Source organism: Tamandua tetradactyla, chromosome 4, assembly GCF_023851605.1.
Source record: "Tamandua tetradactyla isolate mTamTet1 chromosome 4, mTamTet1.pri, whole genome shotgun sequence".
Classification (NCBI taxonomy): Eukaryota; Metazoa; Chordata; class Mammalia; order Pilosa; family Myrmecophagidae; genus Tamandua; species Tamandua tetradactyla.
The window spans coordinates 181,631,782-181,653,081 of NC_135330.1; the positions used below are offsets into that span (position 1 = coordinate 181,631,782).

The following is a 21,300-nucleotide window of genomic DNA, read 5'->3' on the forward strand; positions in this document are numbered from 1 at the left end:
AGATGAATGTGGTTTAGTGGTGTCACACAGTAACATAGTCTAGGATTTTTTCATTTTTGACTGCTGTTTGATATCACAGACAATCTCTTAGAAGGACGAGTCCTGAAACCTCCTGACTCACTTGACAGGTTTCATTTGGCCTTTGGCCTTTGGCCTTTGGCTCTTTGAATTGGTGCAGCATTAGTACACATTTTGTGGAAAGTATTTTTGGAAAGATTAGTAAATGATTATGATGCTACTTGAGCTTCTGGAGACACTAGGGGATACTCTTTGTGGAAGAGAAAAAGAGGTTTATTAAAATGTTAATAGGATTTTTATGAGAATTAAAGAGGAAATGTGTGCAGGAATTTGGAACACAGGGAAAGTAAGCTAGGCAGTGAGCCGGTCCACTGGTCAATGTGAAGAGAGCCACCAGGCAGGAGGAGGGCGGAGGTGGAGATGATGGCATCCCTCTTCAAGAACCCATTTCTTACTCTGAGAAGCTTCTTAACCCTCCACATTTTCATTCACTTCTCTTTTCCTCTCACATTGACAATTTTCTCAGCATCATGAAAACTTGCTCATAAATCATTTTTTAAAACTGTATTTACCTGTTTCATCTATGTATAAACTGTCTCTAATTTGTAAATTCCTTAGAGGTTGGGAGTTTAGCCTTTACTGCTTTTTTCCTTCTTATTGATTCATAAGCTTTGGAAAGATTTTGAATAAAGATTGGCATTGTCCAGGGACTGGAAGGGAGCTGAAGGAATTAATACTGAGTTACCAACTATGTGCTAAATACTTTGTTAGGCAGAGTATGTATTTTATTCCTATCTAGCTCTAAGAGAAAGGTTACAATATCCATCTTATGAATAAGAAAACTGAGGCTCAGAGGAAAAGTAATTTGTCTAAGGGCACACACTTGGTAGGTGGAACAGTCTGGTTTTTATGACTTGAAAGTACAATCTTCTTTCTAGTAAAACAGGGTTCTTCCATTACATATGCCAGCGTTTATTCATTGCAATGATGGCTTCAATCTAATCGAAGAGGAAAGTAAATGACTTAATATGTTCATCTCAGAGCTGATAAACCCTAAGATATCTGTAGGTCTCTCATTTATGGTTTACCTGTAAGGGGCACATGTAAAATGTGGGTGTGGTTAGGGCCAAAGACACTGGTCCTGTCTTCAGAGAATCTAGAAGCTAGCTATTTCAAACAAGTGTCAAGGGACTGAAAATTTCTTATATAGATCACAATATAGCTAAGTATAATTTCATGCAATAGAAATTAAGAGGCCCTAACTGAGGTAGTGTGTGGGAAAAGAATGACAAAAAGTTGAAAGGAATAGATCAGCCCTACCCAATCAAGGTGGTGGACAGTTCTGTTCTCCAACAGAAGCTTTGAACAACCAGTAAGAACAGCCGAATCATCTTTCTCACAGCTCCAGAAAACTGTAAAAGGATATCAGTAACAGAGTGAGTGCTGAATCAAAATGAAGACTACTTAAAAAGTGTAGGATCTACTGGACCCTTGCTGGCCCCTTCGCCACCACTCACTGAGAGAATCTAGTAATGGATGGTGGTAGGGATACCACAGCACTGCAAATGGATAGATGGGTGGGTGGGGTGGGAAATGGAAGTTTATGCTTAATGAGCATAGACCTTTTCAGGCGATAGAAAAGTTTTGGTAATGGATGGTGGTGATTGTAACATACCACTATTGAATCATATGTTTGAATGTGGTTAAATGAGGAAATTTTAGGGTGTACATATGATACCAGAATAAAAATTAAAAAACAATGACAAAGAAGTGTTCAACACAAACTGTGACCCCTAATGTAAACTATGGGTTAATAATATCGTTTCATCAAAGATATCACACTAATGCAAAGTGCTAAAAATAGGGAAGACTATGTGGGTGGGGGGATATATGGAAACTCTGCATTAAATACATGATTTTTATGTAAAACTGCAGTTTCTCTAATTTAAGAAAAAGGAACAAAAAAATCGTGATAGGATCTCATAGTACTCTGGTGCCTCTCCCCATCCCATAAGCTTGGCAGAGTCAGCCCATGTTCCTACTGTGACTCCCTGGACCTGCTTCTGGAGGGAACAGAGTAACCCTTGTATGTGTATTAGGAGCATGTATGTCCAGCCCAGTATGTCTGGTGGTGACCTGAAGGACTCACCATCCAAGAACTTGACCTGTGTGTAGATGGCAGTTCACTGATCTCACCTACGGAGCACCATGAGAGAGCAGCCAGGTTGTTTAGCCTGGGGTAAGGGATTGCTGGCTGTAAGATATACAGTTCCCAGAACCATGAGGAAACTGTTCTTAGGGAAGAGGGGACATTGGGGGAATTGCTAGGCCCATCCTATCCATGGAAACAGGGGAATTGCTAGGGCCATGAGTGCACATGACCAAGGAAAGGTGCAAGTGCATAAAGGATCAGGGAGGCCCCTACGCTTTGGCCTGGAGCTATTCTCTAAATTCATTGTATGGATCAGTCTGAAAGGAGAGCACTTGTCAATTTAGAATGACTTGGGAAAGTGTATTCTTTCCTTCTTTCTTTTTTGTTAGCTCATGGCCTTCAAGGAAAGCTCTGTCAATACACTAACTGGATACAACCTAGAGGAAGAGACACATCAGAGTCTAAATTTCAGTGATAACACAGTAAAATATCAAAAGTTTCCAGATTGCAATAAAAAATACAAAACATATTAAAAAAAAAACAGGAAGCAATGGCTGAGGCAAAGGAGAAGATTAAAGCATCAGAAACCATCTAGAGGAGGGTCACACACACCTGGGACATTCCAGACATAGACTTAAAAACATGATCCTAAATATGCTCAAAGAGCTGAAGGAAAATATGGACAAAACACTGAAGAAAATCAGGAAAATGATAGATGAACACAAAGAGATTATCAATAAAGAGATGGAAAGGAATCAAACAGAGCAGAAATTAAAAATTCCCTAAAGGGATTCAATAGGAAATTGTAGCTGGCAGAAGAAAGCATCAGAGAACTTGAAGATAAGATGGCTAAAACCATTCAGTCTGAGAAGCAGAAAGAAGAGTGGTAAAGAAAAGTGAACAGAACTTAAGGAATTTGTGGGACACCATTAAATGTACCAATATATGCATTGTGGGAGTCCTAGAAGGGGAAGAAAGAGAGAAAAAATAATGGCTGAAACTTCCCAAATTTAACAAAAGACATGACTAGGCATATCCAGGATACTCACCGAACTCCAAACAGGTAAGCCCAAACAGATCCACAACATGCTATGTTATAATCCAACTGTTGAATGCTAACGATGTGGAGAGAATTCTGAAAGATGCAAGAGAAAAGCAACATGTCACCTATAAGGGAGCCTCAATAAGATTAAATGCCGGTTTCATGTTGGAAACTATGGAGGCAAGAAGGCATTGGGAAGGCATATTTAAAGTTCTGAAAACAAAATGTAGCCAACCAAGAATTCTATATCTGGCAAACCTGCTTTTCAAAATTGAGGGAGAGATTACAGTATTCCCAGGTAAACAAAAGCTGAGAGAGTTCAGTGCCACGAGACCTACCCTGTAAGACATGTTCTGCAGCTGAAATGAAAACACAATAGACAATAGATTGAAGCAACATGAAAAAATAAAAATCTCCAGTAGGGTAATGACATAGGATATATAAATGCCAGTATTGTATTTTTGGTTTGTAACTCCACTTTTTACTTCCTACAGGATCTGAAAGGCAAATGTATAATGGTGTTTTGGGTCTTACAGTGTATAAACATGTAATTTATGACAAGAGCTAAATAAAGATAGGGGGACAGAGGGGTATATCATTGAAGTTAAGCTGGTATCAAAGCAAATGACACTGTTATACATTTAAGATGTTAAATTTAAGCCTCATGGAAACTACAAAGAAATTGGAAAATATTCAAATTAATAGAGACAGAAATTAGAGTACAGGTTATTAGGAATGGAAAGTTAATGCATAATGGGTATAGGATTTCTTTTTGCAAAAATAGGCAAGTTTTAGTAATGGAAGGTGATAAAGGTGCCACAATATTGTGAATGTGATTAATTCAGCTGAATGGTATGCCTGGGAGAGATTGAGATGGAATAACTTCTGTTGTACATATGTTCCCATAGTTATATAAAATTTAAAAATAAAGAAAAAAGATAATGATAATGAAATACAATACAGGATACTGGATGGAATCTAAGAATGGAGGAGAAAAAGCTCAAAGGGCCATTATTGGGACATTTGAAAGAATTAGAATATAGACTGTAAGCTTTATATCAATGTTAAGTTTCTTGAACTTAATAAGTGCACTTAAGGTGTTCTCATAAGTGAATATCCTGGTCCTTAGGAAATGTACATGGCAGTATTAAGTGATCAAGGAGCATGTATACAACCTATACTTGTGTTCAGAAAATGGACTGATAGATGGATGGATGAATGGATGGATGAATAGATGGACAGGTAGATAGAAAGGAAGAAAGGAAGGAAGGAGAAAAGGAGGGATGGAGGGAGGAAGGAACAGAGAGGCACACAGAGAGGATAGAAAGAAAGAAAGAAATGTCAAATGCGATAAAATGTTCGTATTTGCCATTAAGACTAACATTGTTAAGTGATAGCTGGGTATCTGGGGCGGAGGTGGTACAGAGATGTTGGAGTTCTCTATAAGGGGTTTGTATTACTTTTGGAACTATCCTGTAAATTTGAAAGTATTTCAGAATAAAAAGTTTTTTTAAAAAGGAATGAATCATGGAAGTGTTTCTGTAAGAGGGTTATTTGATTTGGGATTTGAACCATCCTCATAATTTTTTCAGGAATTATTTTTCTTTTAAAAGCAGAAAGTAAACACTATAGAAATTGTGAGAGTCCGCACTCAGGCAATATACTCCAACTAGGGAAAAGGAAATATTAGCCCCAAACTCAATGGATAAATGGTGGCTTTCTATTGGGAGTGAGACTCAAATGAGTGGCAAGTATCTGACATGTAATCTAATGATATAAAATTGACTTAGCTTCAGTTCTTTTTGGAAATGTACAAAAGAGGAAACAAATATCTCAGTCAGGCAGGAGGTCAGATTTCAGAGGAGTTGGTTGAAGCAGAAAAAGCGTGTGTCATTCCCTGATTAAAGTCTAAGAAGTCAGCAAGAGGTGGTGAGAGCTCTGCTCACTTCTCTGCTTTGTTTTTTCCCTCAAATGTTTCTGTTTCTGGATCCACTTGTGATAGTTGAAATAGGAACTGTTCAGGCAGCTTACTCTGTTTTGCTGTGTGGTAATGCAAAGGCTGAGGTTTGGACCCATTGAGAAATTCTGATAATTACTCAGAACCTTCCGGGACACACCACATGTATTTAAGCGGTGTGTGTGTGTGTGTGTGTGTGTGTGTATGTATGGGGGTTTATTTATGTGTCTGACATACTGCAACTCTAGTTGTACCCTCTCTTATACCCATCTGTCCATCTTAAATCTGTCAAGTCATCTGTTTGTCTAAATCCTCCTTAAAACTCCACACCAGTTGTCTCCCCCTTTTCTCCCTGAGATGACTCAATGTTTTGTATATCAGAAAGCTAGCAAATGTTACACACCTAAAAGACATTCATTCAGAGCCCCCAAACATCCAGATTTCCTTGCTGGAAAACACTGACCACCCAGGACTTCTGAACCACTGTCGAGTATTCACAGGTTGGAATATTCTCTCTTGCCAGTCTTTGTCTGGTCTTTTATTTCTTTCCTAATTTGCAACCATATAGCTTCCTACATTTGGCATATCAGAGCTACAAAATAATGGTGCCAGCCATGTGTTCAAGGTGGATGTGCTTGTAAAATTTCTCCTATTCGGCTACTGCAAGATAGCCATGATTTCCTGGAGCTTTGTATTTGCCATTAAGATTAACATTGTGATGGAAGGAAAAGGAAGAAGCCAATGTTTATGGGACGCCTACTGCATCCCAGGCCCTGTATTGACCACATTGACTTACTTATGATAGCTCAGGAATTAATTATCTTATTATGCCAATCAAAAGGCTAATTAAATTGGCCAAAGTCAAACAGATAAAAAAAATGGTCAAATCAAGATTCAACTAACTTTCCAACTATAAACACCAGGCCACCGATCTGCCTCCTTTTTCCTGAGCAATTCAGAACTTTATGTTGACATTGATTCCATTGCTACAGCACAGTAAATGCAGGTCTGTATCTCACTGAAGTTCACTGAATATTGTCTACAGTGTTCCCCAAGTTCTTATGATTGGCCATATATCCAAATATCCTTCCCCCACACTCATATCACAGTCTAATCACCGATTTTCCAGCATCTTTAGCCTTCCTTCTTCCACTTTGAGTTTGAAATTTACACTTGATTTTCAACCCCCTTAAATGTATTCATTATGCAATGTGACTTCACAAGAAATAGATACAACTTACTGACAAGAATCACGGATTCAGACCTTTGCTATAGCAACAAGCTCATAGATACTTTCAGGTGTTGTACAAGTATCTTTTTTTTTTGTGGGAAACATTTGATGCTATTTTGACTTTTGGCATCATTGAGCCAACATCTTGATGTTCCAGCCCAGCACAACCCCGAGACCAAAGAACGCGCCAGACAGAAGATCAGCAATGAGTTTTAATTAAGGACTTATGGATGGGACAATAATTCTTCCCAGGGGAGGCCAGTTTGGAAAATGGAACTCTACACTCCACCCGAACCAAGATAGGGAGGATGGAGTCAGGCGATGGGGTGCAGCTTATAAGGTACAGAGTCCTGCAAGACTTGATTAGGGAAAGGGAATTTTACATTCTTTGACCTTGAACGTCTGTCCACAGTCGTGGAGGCGGCTGTGCGACTTGCTGTCAAAGTGGAGGAGGGGGCGGGGCCTCGGCGCTGGGTCCTTACAATCCACCCCCCACAAAGCTGACTACGCTGACCTTAGGACAGACATTGCCTTCATTAACAGTGTAAGAGACAACAGAACATTAGGAGTTTTCCACACAGAGATAACTCCACAAAGTGATGCGGTTATGAGTAATTGATAAAAGCTGTGATTTCAGTTTTAAATGAGGTTTTTTTCTGCATTTTTCCAATGTGCTGAATTCTGCCAGGCCAGCAGGGTATTCTGTGCTGTCCAGTTCACAGGGGTCATAGTCCATGGCAAGCCGGTGGCACCTGTCAGTGGCAGTTCAGTGCACACTTAGCATTGAGATCTGTGGTGCACATAGATTACTGCAGAAACCTAATGCAGGAAAATATTTGCTATGATGCTAAGGGCAAAAAGAATACAAGCTAAATTTCCACTAGTAGAGAGAGACTGCACTTTTTCCCCTGCAATTGCAGGGAGCTTTCAGTATTCAAATCCACAGTTGGCCTGGGTATGATAAGTATCTGCAGAGTCAACATACTGTACCTTAGGATATGGGGTGTCCTGGGTTGGTCACATACACAACTTTTGGCATCTTGTGTATAAACTGTGGCCAAATATTTAAATCTGGACCAACCCCAACACCCCAGGGGCACAGGATTCCTAACCAGCATGACTGCCTTGCCAGGACCACAGCCATTCAACTTTATTTTTCCCAATTTCTAATGCTTGTGGCATAGGCAAGATCAAGTTATTTCATTACCTTGTTATGGCTATCGCATTGCTGGTCATTTTACCAGTTCGGCAGGGGTGGGAGCAGATCCTCGGAACCATTTCCACTGCTGCAGAGATTGCCTATCATGTTTTAAAAGCCCATTCATTCTTTCAATTAACCCCACTGCTGTGGGGTTATAAGGCCAATGTAATGTCTATAAGATGTCATGCTCAGTAGTCCAGGCTTGGGTTAGTCATCCAATAAAGGGGGTCCCCCATCACTGTCCACCTGCGTGGGGACCCTGAAAAATGCACTTAGCTTTTTTTTTTTTTTTTAACTAATTATAACTCTTTGGTTGGCTTTCCCTACTGGGAAGGCCAGCAACAGTCCAATAGCCATATCTAAAGCTGTGAAGGAATACTTTGCACCTTCAGATAAGAGAAAGGGCTCAATATAATTTACCTTTAACTTGGTGACCAGAACTTGCTCATGGCCAGTGTGACTGAGTTGATGAGGAAGCATCTTTGGGCATCACAGGAAATAGGAGGGCAGATGTCCATGTCTTCTTTCAGTTGTTTTTGTCTGGTATTGGGCAGCTGTAATTACTGTGCCAGTCTCCACAGAGTCTGGTACTGTAGGTGTCCACTCTTTCTATACAAAAGTTCAGCAGCCTCGTATGATGCTGGCTTTAGACTATGAACTTTGGCTAAAAAATCTGCTTCAGTATTGCCAGGTAGAGAATCAGTGTTATGCACAGAGACATAAAACACAGTTATCTTTCGCTTGTGACAATCCAGATATCTTCACACATTTCTTTTCCCCATAAGGAATGGCAGACAGTAGTCTGCTGTTGTTTCCATGTGGCCACCCACACTGCCAGGCCCTGGTACACTGCCCAATTGTCAGCACAAATAGTTACTGCTTCTCCTGATTTGTGAACAATGACCATCCTTATAGCCCTTAATTCAGCCCCTTGGCTGCTTTACATAGTCCTAGTTTCCCACCAAATAGTGTCCATACTGGGTTGCACAGGTACTGCCATCCAGGTGGCAGGCTCCCTGTGTGCTGATCCATCAGACTTAGGTATACTGCCACATCCTTCAATGATGAGCACAGAGACAGCCACCTCTGGAGGATCAGCAGGGAGAGAAAAGCATTGTTCTTCCATATAGAAAACTGGTCTCAGGCTATCATGCATTTCTGCACTTAAGGGGCTGTTGTTGAAAATGCGCACTGTAGCAAACGTGCTTTCCATTTCATTAACGTGCTCAACTGAGCACTGCCAGAGTCAGCCTTAGTGGCAGTGTCCCAAATCCACCCCTATATGGGGATGGTTGTTCTTATTTTCATAGGACATTTCTGAGTTAATCCTTCAACTTGCAGTAAGGCATTATAGGTAGCACACAGTTATTTTCTTAAGGGACTGTACCACAGTGTGGCTCTTTTAACTCGCTTTGCCTGTTGGCTTTGCTACATGCCCCACCCAAAGATATTGGTACTGGCCATATCTCATTCATAAGGCATATCTATGTCCATCCTCCATGAAGTCTGAGCCAGTGTGATGGCCCACCTGGCTTTTTCAAAAGCAGCCCGTTGGGAAGATCCTATTCCCAGGGATAGCTTTTCCTAATAAAAACATACACAAGTTTTATCATTTGGGCTGAGTGAGAAATGAAAGATTTCTAGGACCCCAGCAATCCCAAGAAAGCCATTAGTTGTTTTGGCATATGCAGCATAGGAAAACATTGCCCTTATACTACAAAAGGAATAAATTTTGCCTTTCTCGTCCACACAACACCCAAGAATTATAGGGCAGACAAGGCCATTGCTGTCCACCACGATCAATTTGTCCATTTCCAGCTGTTAAAATGAAATAGCAATGAGCCTGAGGCTTCTTTTAGTTCTGGAAAAGAGTTACTGGTTAACATGACATCATCCGTGTAATGAAACAGAGTTATATTTTTCTACTTAGCCAAATCCTTTGCTATGAGCCCATGGCACATAGTCAAGCTATGTAAATAGCTTTGTGGGAGCACAATGAAAATATTTTGTTCTTCTTGCCAGGTGAAAGTGAAAATGGGTTGACTAGTCCTATTAATGAAATACTAAAGAATTGGATGTTAATTCCTTGTAGTAAAGAGGCAGCCTTTGGAAATATGGCATACAAAGGTGCCATCATTCCCACCCTTTGCCCCCAAAACTTCTTTTTCTTTCTTCTTTTCATCATTGTATTAGCTCGGGTTCTCTAGAGAAACAGAATCCTCAGGAAATATCTGTAGATATAAAATTTATAAAAGTGTTTCATGTAACCATGGGAACGTAGAGTCCACGGTCTGTAGGCAGGCCACAAGCTGGTAACTCTAATGAAGATCTGCAATGAGCTCCACAGGAGAGGCTCTCCAACTGAAGCAGGAAGAAGAGACTGTCTCTTCTGAATCCTCCTTAAAAGCCGTCCAATGATTAGATTAAGCATCACTGATTGCAGAAGACACTCCCCTTAACTGATCACAAATGCAATCAGCTGTGGGTGCAGCTGATGTAACCATGATTTAAATCCATGAAATGTCCTCATAGCAGCAGATTGGCCAGCACTTGCCCAATCAGACAAATGGGCACCACCACCTCGCCAAGTTGACACATGAACCTGACCATGACAATCATCAAATAAAAAATCTGGGGCGGGCCGCGGTGGCTCAGCGGGCAAAGTGCTTGCCTGCCATGCCGGAGGACCTCGGTTCGATTCCCGGCCCCAGCCCATGTAAAAACCAGACAAACAAACAAAATACAATAAAACAAGAAAATGTTTAAAAGATGTTTCCCTTTCTTCCTCCCTTCCTTCCTTCCTTCTCTCTGTCTTTCCTTCCCTTCCTCCCTCTCCAAAAAAAAAAAAAAAAAAAAAAAAAATCTATGGGATCCCAAACCTTTGGATCCCAGTCAGGAGAAATCAGGATATGCTTCATATGATATGCTTACCCAGTCCATGTCCTCTTACTTTAGCATACCAGCATGCTAATATTTCTAAACTCTTATATACAAGGCATAGTCACTCATTCAATGCATCCACCGAATCTGCTAATTTCTCTATCTTTGTGAAGCAGTGGTCCCTGCGGACTTAGTGGATTTCTCTGTCTTCCTTGAGACAGCCTGCCATAGCTGGCCACATGGCACACAATGGCCACCATCTTCAATGCAGTCAAGCAAGTGAGTGACCCCTTCCAAGACTAAGGAAGCATGCCATCCTGGGATCACCCCCATCCAAAGTCCCCTTTCCCTAGACTCATGCTGTCTATGGCCAGTGACTCTTTTGGTCTCCTGGCTGGCTCACCAAATGTTCCCCGCCTGTACAACTCTAAGACCAAAGAACACACCAGACAGAAGATAAGCCCTGAGTTTTAATTAGGGACTTACACACTGGAGAATAATTCTTCCCAATGGCATCTGGTTGGGAAAATGGAACTTTGTACTCTGTCTAGAACCCAAGAGAAAGAATGCAGAGTCCTGGGGGTGTGTGAGGCTTATAAGACTCAGAGTCCCACAGACCTTGATTAGGAAAGGCGAGTTTTATATTCTTTGACCTTTAAAGATCATGTCGGTGGCTATGTGACTTGCTCTCAAAACAGAGGAGGGGTCAGGGCCTGGGGCCTGGGTCCTTATACTTGGTGTGCCTTGACTCCAAGGATGTCTTACTTCGTGTACATGAAACTGTCATTGTGTCTAATTAAGCCACTGATTTAAAACAATGCTCAGAAAATAGTTACAAAGTTTGTTCCCTAAGTTATGATGAATTTTTCTGTCCTCAGAAATAAGATCATACCTACAATGCATTTTCCTTCCTCCCCCGTCACTTGAACAGCTCTAAATAAATGTAGAAACCTGTTGGATCCTTGTTGCTCTTCACCAGAGAACATTAATCTCTGATCAGCTTTGATTGTTGAGCAAGCAGAGAGAAGGCACCATTGTAGTGAGCTCCCCTACTCTTAATTTGTATGTACTGGTCAAATATGAGTCACCATCCCCTATGGGACATGACATTTATCTTGACAAGTACCCATCTTTCCTGGCACTGCCCAGTGACCAACTTTGAAGAAAGCCAGGAAATAATTTTATTTCAGGATCTCCAAAGTGCTTACCTCTAATCAGTAGAAGAAAGTGCCGTGTGCCTATGATCAGAATTCTAGGATCCATTCAGGGTCTGAGATTTTATAGCATGTGATCCAGGACTGTCTCCTTGATTTCCAGTTGCCTTGTTTTCAGTATAGACATAATGGCATATCCCACCTCCTTCACAGGGTTGTTTTAAGGAAGTGAAGAAGGATTTATGGAAAAAGTTATAGAAAAAGAGTTAGGCAGCTATGAATTGTTTAATCAAATGGTATCATTATTATGCATCACCTCTGGGTTTTGTGGGTCTGTCCTTGGATTTTACCCCTAGTAGATGTTCATTAGTTATATATCGATTCAATACATGTCCTTCTTTCCTGCTTCTCCATGAAATTATTTCTGTCCAATCTGATTTCCTCTCATAGCAGCACGAGGAGAAGTCCACAGTACTGGTCACATTTTCCCATCCCTGCTATGGAATTTAAGAAAAGCTCCCCAGAACTGCCAGTTTCCTTCAGTACAGACCCACACAAGTTGTCACCCCCAAGTAGCACTGAAATTCCTGTTGTGGTTGAAAAGTCTGGCAAAACGTTCATTTACCGAGAAGGTCCTGTCTTTGCTCTGCTTAAAAAAAAATGTCAGTAAATCTTGACCTCCTTGGGAGCATTATCTGAATGTTAGTCTCCTCTTTTCAACCCATTCCTTTTTCTCTTGTGGTGTGCCTCTAAGATAACCTCTTATTTGCTCTTCATTTCCTTGCTCTCCACTGCCTGGCCTTCCATTTATTGCTTTGAAATCTTTCAAATGGCCTTGATCTGTAGCTTCCTTTGTGCATCATTGCCCTGGTCCTGTCAGGCTCACAGCATACACGCAGACTAAAAGAAAGGCTGTTAACCCCAAAGTTCCCTCTAGTAGTTGTAAAACTTGACCCCAAAGATATAAGAGAAACTTTGCAGAAGTCCGGTTTTAGGAGTAAAAATGTTTGGCAAAACCAATAGCTATTGATACTTGCATCACAGAGATTCAGCAAACATGGGATGAAATGAATCATCAAGGAGGTAATATGATATCCTTCAAAAAGGAATTCAGTATTCAAACATTGTTTCTAGTGCTATATAGAAATGTTTTTCATTTCAAATTCTAATTCATTTTCACAACAGTGTGTACTGCCAGTGCACAAACAAACAACAGACTGCCACACCCATCGATGGGAGTGCATACCACTTGGCATTTGCAAAGTGTGGGACCCAAGCATATTGTAGAGAATCAGGGCCATGTCCTCTAACCTTCTTCCTGGTGCAAGAAGCAGAAGCAGGGCTGGATTGAACATGGGCTTTGAAGTCTACAGATCCAGGTTTGAATTGCAGTTGTGGCATTTAATGGTTATAACCCTGGACCAGTTACCTAATTTCTCATTACCTCATTTACATACCTAGCATGAGATTAACTGAGATAGCATATGTAAGGTATCTTGCCTAGTGTCTCATTTTTGTCCACAACTTCTCTCAAAAGCATTCATTGGTTCTTTCCTTTGCCACTTCCAGTAGTGGAAAGGTCTCAAAATAGTATGAATTCCATTCCCTCCTTAACAATTTTCATGGAACCTGAGATAGCTCCAATACATTAAGTTGTCAAAGTTCTTAAATTTAACCCCCAGAGCCCCTTAGGAAGTTGATGTTTTAGAGAAGGCTGTGAAAATCCTAAACGTACATGCTGTGTTTTTGGTGTGCATGTATATTTTCTGCGAAGGAAATCTAAAAGCTACCATCGGATTCTCAAAGGAGCTCCTGAACCTCCAACATTTTCAGAATAGTCTTTAATAGTACAGCTTCTTTCTGGCACAAGTGTGAAGTAGGTACACCCAAGTGGCTCCAAACCTGGGATATTGGGTTTTGGGGTCAGAGTTTTCAGGCTGAAGGAAAGAATGATTGGGAAGAGATTTTAAATGTGATCTTGTTTTTCATATTAATATTTTAGTAATTACTAATCACTAAGTATTTTACATATGTGATTTATTTTAATTCTCAAAATAACCTTATAAGGTAGGTTATGATCCAAAGCAGTCATTGGCTGGAAGTAATGGGGAAGAAAGCTGAAGTGTTGCATATGCCCAGAGCCTTTGGGAAATTCTGGGACAAAGCAGAGCATTGGTTTGAACCTCTGCCTTCATCACTTATAATTCCTGGTGTGGAATGAGAAAGTCTATTACATACTTTTCTTTCTGTGTAGGGATAGTTACTTCATTAGGGTAGAATTGGTTTCATCTGAAGCTTCCAAAGTATCAAAATACACTCAGTGACATACTTTGTATCAGTACAAACTTCTTTAAGCCTCTCCCTACCTCCATTTCAAGCCTTCTTTCTCCATTACCATTTCCAAAAGTGAAAAAGAGTGTGCTTGATTAGATTGGTTGAGAGCACTTTGGAGTCTCCATCTCCTTTGCAACTTGGCATCTGTTCCACTTCCACTAAGCTGCCCAGTTTCTCTCCCCCTTTCCGTCCTCACAGGATGAAGAGCTTCCCAGGAGAGTGTCGTGATTCCAATCAAGCTTTGCTGGACATGGTTCATGGTTAAACTCAGTCTCACTAAAGGCACAGATTTGACTTGGCATAAATTCAGCTGTGCAATTATTCCCACCGGGATGTGGAGTTCTCTTTCCTGGCCAAAGGACTTGGCAGAGCCTAAACCCCATGGGGAGGTGAGGGTACCTCACTCACCACTTCTGTCAAGCAGGCATCTCCAAAACTACTCATCCACATTGACCATACACTTCAGCATGACACTCCCATCATCATCCAATTATGCCCAGAACAACAAGGGAAAGGATGGAGCCACTGTAAAGACAGGAAGGGAGCAGCAGTGTCTCTCACCTCCTAGGCCCTCCCTCCCCACTGATGCTTTCTGGTAAACTGCCAGCACTTTCCAAACACCACTCAAAGCAAGCATCTCTTCTCATTTATTTTTGGGTCATCGTTGTTCAGAATAACTAGGATGGCGTGGGTGGTTTTGGCAGCTGTTGTTGGACCCCAGGATTGTTCTGAACCATGGAGCTGGCATTCCTGGGGTGGAGCTGGATGACTAGACATTCAGTCTTCTCATTAACACCAGAGGGGTTGAAATTTCAAGAATGAGAAGGTCATTTTGCAATAGTTACTAAATGTCCAGGTCATCAGGAAAGGGGCCAGAAGAAGGAAAGAGGAGACACATGGAGTTGGTGGGGTGATATCAAGGAACTAGCAGTTGTCAGGAGCTGTTGAGGGCTTCCTATGTGCTGGGCTCAGTGATCAGGTCTTTTACTATGCCATCTTCCTTAACCTCAACAACCACCTCTGACACAGGTTATACTGTAATTACCTCTATTTGGCCACCAAAGAAAACATGATATGAGAAACTGAGATGTGCTAATGGTCATCTAACTTTTGTCCTTTGCAATATGCCTGCAGCCTATCACAGCAACTCTGTCTTTGACTTCCCAGAGAAATCTTTTACTCTAGACATCCACCAAGTGGGGTTTGTTCACACCGTCTCTGCCTCCTATCTTTTACTCTTTTTTAGCCCTATCTCCTGTTACCTTCATTTTCTGAAACCTATAGTTCAAGATGCAGTTCATGTCTTGCAACCTCCTTCAAGTCTTCTACTGCCACTTTAGCCACAGCCATATAATACTTGTAATTTTTTCTATAGTAGCATCTCATTGTGCCACAGTTCCCTAGATGACTAATAGTCTTTGTTAGATTGCCTCCTTATCTACAGCCTCTTGGTAGTTCATGGTCACAGTTTATGTTTTTTTGCATGCGGGAATACTGATTGAGACAAGCAGTAGTGTGACACTTATAAGGTATGTAGACAGGAGCAGCCAACTCAATAGATGACGGAATGGGAGGGCAGTGTCACAGCAGCATAATCAGCCATAGTGATTGCATGGAGACCATTGGACCCCTGACCCTCTCTTCCTGTAGTCAGCAGCAGACTTGTCATACTTTAGTTGTGGCTCCCCTTCCATGCAGTTGGACACTTTGGAAAAGTGGCTGCGTATTCCATGATATATATATATATTTTTTTTTTTTCAAAAAAGAGCTGATCAAAAACTCTAACTAGGCACTTACTGCATATAAATTCTTGCTCTAGAAGTTAAACTGTCATTGTCATTTAAAGTCACTTAGAATAAGATTTGAAACAGAAAAAAGTGGTCATTCATCAGTAGCACTGTGGGCCTGTGGCCAGTCAAAAATCATGTTTTAGCCCTTTACTCAGTTGATGGTAGAGATACCAAGATGATTATACCTCAGTTACTACCCTCAAGTCTAGAGGGAGAGTTAAACACAAATGGCTTGTCTAAGCAAACTCAATATCAAAGGATACTGACAAGTCCCAGTTTAGAATGACTTCATGATGTTAGTTTATGAAGCCTCTGTCCCATGCTTTTTCCTGTCCCACAAGATTTCTCCTCCGTCAATATGTGTCTTAATAACGTTCTTATATCAACAAGTAACAAACCGAATCTAACTATTTAAGCTGAACAAGCTTCTTTTTGACTGAATCAAAGGCAGATTTGTCTGAAAAAGACAGAGGCTAGAACAACTCTGGGGAGATGGGGTAAAAATAAATAATGAACACTTTTGCCAGAATGCTGCTGAAAGAGTAAAGGAGCTCCCCCCCCCCCTTTTTTTATTGTTGTTCGTTTCCATCTTGCCCCCTTCTGCACAAAGGTCAATGTTATGATAAAGAGACTTCATTGGTCGAAGTTTGAATAAGTGTCCATGCTGTAGCCAGAGGGGAGTCAACACCTTGAGTGTCCTATCTTGATTGCCTGTGTCATACCATGATTCATGGGGTGGAGGAGGGGCTGGAAATAATCTAAGGTTTCGGTCTTAGGTTTATGTGTATGGAGATGGGGAACGGAGGGAGAAGAGCAAATTTAGTGGAGGTGAAGAGAAGATAGTGTTTAAGTTTCTCCAGATGGAGAAAAACAGTTAGCAGTTAGCCTAGAGATCAAGAGAGAGTTCTGAGCTAGTGAAGACAATCGGGCATCAAGCTAGGAAGTAGCTGTTAATGACAAAATGGACAATATTATATAGGGAAAGAAAATAGAATGAAGAAAAAAGGGCTGAGAACAGAACTCAAGGAGAGCTCTGACATTGACTAATTACCATGGACAGGGAAGAAATAATTATAGCAAGGCAAGGTTGGAGAGAATTCCCAGGAGGAATGAGTGTTTAGTACTGACAAATGCTACAGGGAAGTCAAGTATTCCATCTTCCATTTGCCCTCTATCACTACTTCCTATCCTCTCACACAGTAGTCCAGCAATGGTGCCATAGTAAAAGTGGTGACAGGCCCTTATTGGGCCCTTAGGAAGTATTTAGTAGTGGATTCCGTTGGTATAAGTTTATGGAAATTTCTGAAGTTTTTGTAAAAATTAAACATTAACTTTGGAGAAAAGCAACCCACCCCCAACCCCAATAATGCTTGAGAATGACAGGTTTTTAGAAGACTCATTTAGGAACTATTTAGAACGTGGTGTGCAAATTCCCCCCTCCTCACCATCACCACCTTTTGCTTTGACAGAGCACATACATCACATTGTTTAATAAGCCACCTCTGCTTTAAAAAACTGTACAGTCTGTTTCCAGAGAGGGGGAAAGGCTGACAAGGAAACAGATCATGACATATTCAAGGTTGCTCTTGCCAACACTCCAGGTTCTGCAGCTGTGAAAGTATAAAAAAAAAAAATTGCCACTGATCTGACTTCCCATTTCTGAAGACCTAAGTAACTACCGTGGTAAACCTTCTCCGCTATCTTTTACCCTTTTCTTTTACTGTGCGCAATATAAACATAATGATCACGGCCACTGCATCATCTCTCAGTGGCTCTGTGCTCCTCATTGGCTATTCAGGTCGAATTCTTTGATTCTCTCTACATCATTTGGACGCTGGTCTTCTCACATGATGAGCGAGCATAAAAGCCTGTGGTGCGTTCAGCCATCTTGGCATTGTCATTTGAGATTTTTTTAATTAAAAGTCTGCCTGGAGTATGTCAAGTACTCCTGTATTTTTGCCATTCTTCTTATCTCTATGGCAACGAAAATATTTCAACATTTACATGGACATCATATTCTTTGCTAATGTACTATCTGAACTGTTTGTATGCTGAGAAGGGGAGCCGATGAGATTGGCTTCGGCTGGCTGTGGAGGTTGGAGTTGTCAAGACAACCAAGAGGTCTAAAGATGTCCTCACCAGTAGTATTAAATGGAAGCCTTAAATTAATTCACCCTCGCGTGTTTTTGTAGCTTATGTTGTTAATTGAAATAATAGGAATGACCTTCTATGTACATTCAAAGTACCTGTCCTATTAAAATCGTCTGTGCTATTTACTTAAGTACACTCATCTATCAGGCAAATCTAGCGTGAAATAGGGGAAAATGGAAGACACTTACATTGTACTGTTATGTATTCACTTGTCGTAATAGGGAAGCACTTTTTCTTATGTCAGGCCTGAAATACTTGGGATAAAAATGTTTATTTTAAAACTTCATTTATTTCTGCTCTCTTCACTCCAGGCTGTACATGTGAAAAACTCTCAGCACTTCTGTCAAATACTGGTATTGGGTTAAGGAGGGCAGTGACTACTGTCCTGCTAGGTATTGAAGCAAACAAGAGTTCACTAACGTGATGCTGAGTTAGCCTTCTCTAATGAACTGCTTTTGTCCTTCTTTCTCTCGTAAGCATCTCAATCAAGAAAGCATTCCATCAGCCCAACTCTTAATGACAAACTCTAGGAACACTCCTGTCTTGTGAACTTGTGTGCATCTTTGGACTAATAAAAGAGCAAGTCATAAATTATTTGGGATCCTAAATAACTTTGTCTCCAAAATGAGAGTCATGGGAATACATACAGAAACTTGGAGAAGGAAGAGCTTTCTCATCCATGTAAATGAGAAAACAGGCCCAGGGTTGTTTGTGGCATTTTGCCTCCAAAGAATATTCTATTTGGGACTACAGATTAGATTTAAAAGATGAATATATTAATTTGGGAGATAAGAGGGAGGAATACGAGCATGCATTTAAGTGAAACAAGTTTGAAAATCATCATCAACTCTGGATGTATGTTTAATCGGCAGGTGCCAACTTGAAGTGACTTGACAGACACTGAAAGTCCCAAACAAAAGAAAGCTCTGGTTCTATCACCTTTCATGAAATTCCCTTATTATTTAATTCTAAACATTAGGGACTGAGGTAAATACATTATGCCAACATTGCCTATTAATGTCCTACTGTGAATTTGTTTGCCAGAATAGGAGTCAGTCACTTACAGAGGCTATGAGGTAATTAGATAAGCTCCAAGGCACACGCCTGGGGGAGAAAAGGCTCAGGGGACGTCTGGGGATTGGGCTGGCTTGGTGATGGCCTGTGTGAGCACTCAGGCACCCGGCAGTCACCGGAAGTCTCAGGCTCTTTGAGAAAGATCGAGAAGGGTCAAAGGAAAGGAAGGAGAAAAGGAGGAGGAATTACCAAAAGGTGGCTTTCCAACCTTTCAACTTCCTATCTTTTATGAGATCAACTTGCATATATGTAAGTGTAATTTGTCCTTTTCTTTGGTGCATTGTATATAGTAAGATCAAGAATTGAAAATTTAATTCCAATTACCTCCCTTCCATAGATACTGGATGAAATGATAATAATAAACAAAAAATCAAATCCCAACAGGCAAAAAGGCAGATCTCTCTATTGTATTTGGAATTAAATTCTTAATTGCCTGGGTGTATCAATAATACTATTTCTGTGATATTTTATTTAGAGAGAGTGATATCCTGAGCCAGTGTATCCATAGCAAAATAAGAGGCAGCAGGGGGAAGAGAAAACATTTAGGCTTAAATCCTAGCTTTAAAATGGCCAACCTCAGGGCCTTCCTGCATTTCCTTATTCGTCTGAGCTTCCCCAACTCTAAATCAGTGAGAAGGCAACTTCCTTCTCAGGCTGCTGCATGGATCCTTGATCTAAAGGGTAACTTGTCAGAGAAATTTTACCTCATTCCACTACTGAGAAAGGAAACTTCCATCCTCCCCATTTATGATAAAGCCTCTCATTGAATCAAAGTTAAGCAAAACCCACCGCTCCTAGCTTTGTGCTTATTTTCCCCCTCAGCGTTACAGTGCAGCTCTTGCCCTGCAGTGTGATGGCAGACATGGTGGAGAGGGCAGCCGGGAGAGGACGCGCCTGGAGGTGTTTGCAGAGTGATTGCAGACATGATTAACCATAAGCTTTCTTGGGGATTGGTAATTACTCTAATGGTTTTCTGACTGCTGATTTTAAAGGCATTACCAGGAGGGCTTTTAAAATGATGACTTTTACTCTATAGCTGCAATATGTACTGTCTTTTCATGCTTTAAACTAAACAGACGACTAAGCTATGTATGATTCAAGCAAAATCTCACCAGTGAAAAGTCATGAATATAGCTTTGCGGGGGGCAATTTTACTTTTATCGGGGGTATGAGTTTGACTGTTGGGTTCAGCTTTTCTTCATTCCTGATAGAAAGATGGCAAAATGTTTCTTTCATGGAGGAGATAAGTTTTTGTTTTTTTTCTCTAGCTTAAAACTTTTCTTCCTCCTTTTCTAAAGAATTAATGTCACCGTGGCCTTAAATGTCTGACTTCAATTAAACTGCAGTTTTAGACAAATTCACTGCCAGAATTAATTAACAAAGGAAAAAAAACCACTTCATATCATGGATAACATCTATCAGCAAATTACTCAGACCTGTGATACGAAGTTATGATTGCCACTTAAGGACAACACTCCCCAATTCTTCTCAAAAAAAAAAAAAAAAAAATCAAAGAATTTGAATGTAAACACTTGGCTAGTTTTAAAGCAAGAGCCTACTACCAAGCATACATTTGAATGTCCATACTGGATAATTCCTTATTTGAATTCAATTGTTTCTCCTTTATTCATGCATTTTTTTTAAAGAAGAAAAAGACTGATGGAAATTGGGTGGGACTGTAGAATTTGGGAGGATTCTCACTGTGTAAGTGAATAGCATCATCGGACTCAAAGGCTGGCTGTTGCAAAATCAGAAATTGGATTTTCAATTGGCAATTTATTTTTTTTTGTAGCGTTTCTACTTAAATAATAGGGAACTTAGAGAAATCAGAGCAGATGCAGTTCACAAAAGTGCAAAATTCCTTCTCCAGAAACTCAGCTCCTCACTGATCTGTGAGTAGAAACATTCACTGTAGGCTTCTTCTGTCTCCAGTTTATAATCAGAAAGGATCTTGGATATGTGGATACAAGGATGGACCCTCTGGCCATATTTCTGGTGATAAGTGATGAATCATAAGAAATAGAAAGGGAAGCTTAGGCTTCAAATAAGCTTATTTAATTTTACTTCTTGAATTTACTAAGTTCATTATTGCCTTACAGTGATTTTCCCATACCTTTGTATATTTAATTTCCTTTTTAATAGACAAACTGTCATGGGAGGTTACACAAGGCATTATTATTCAAAGGAATGCTTATATCAGTCAGATAAATATCATAGAGAATTATGGATTGGAAGTGTGTTTATTACATATACAACTGAGAAAAATGACTGTGTATTATCAAGTAAATACATGCTTTATTTAAATAATATGATAGC

General features: G+C 40.4%; 1 long non-coding RNA gene across 2 annotated transcripts in view; it reads left to right on the forward strand.

Annotated features, from left to right (window-relative positions):
* Window positions 1–21,300, forward strand: part of LOC143679568 (uncharacterized) — a 56,241-nt gene that overhangs the window by 32,706 nt on the left and 2,235 nt on the right. The gene's annotated exons all lie outside the window — the stretch shown is intronic.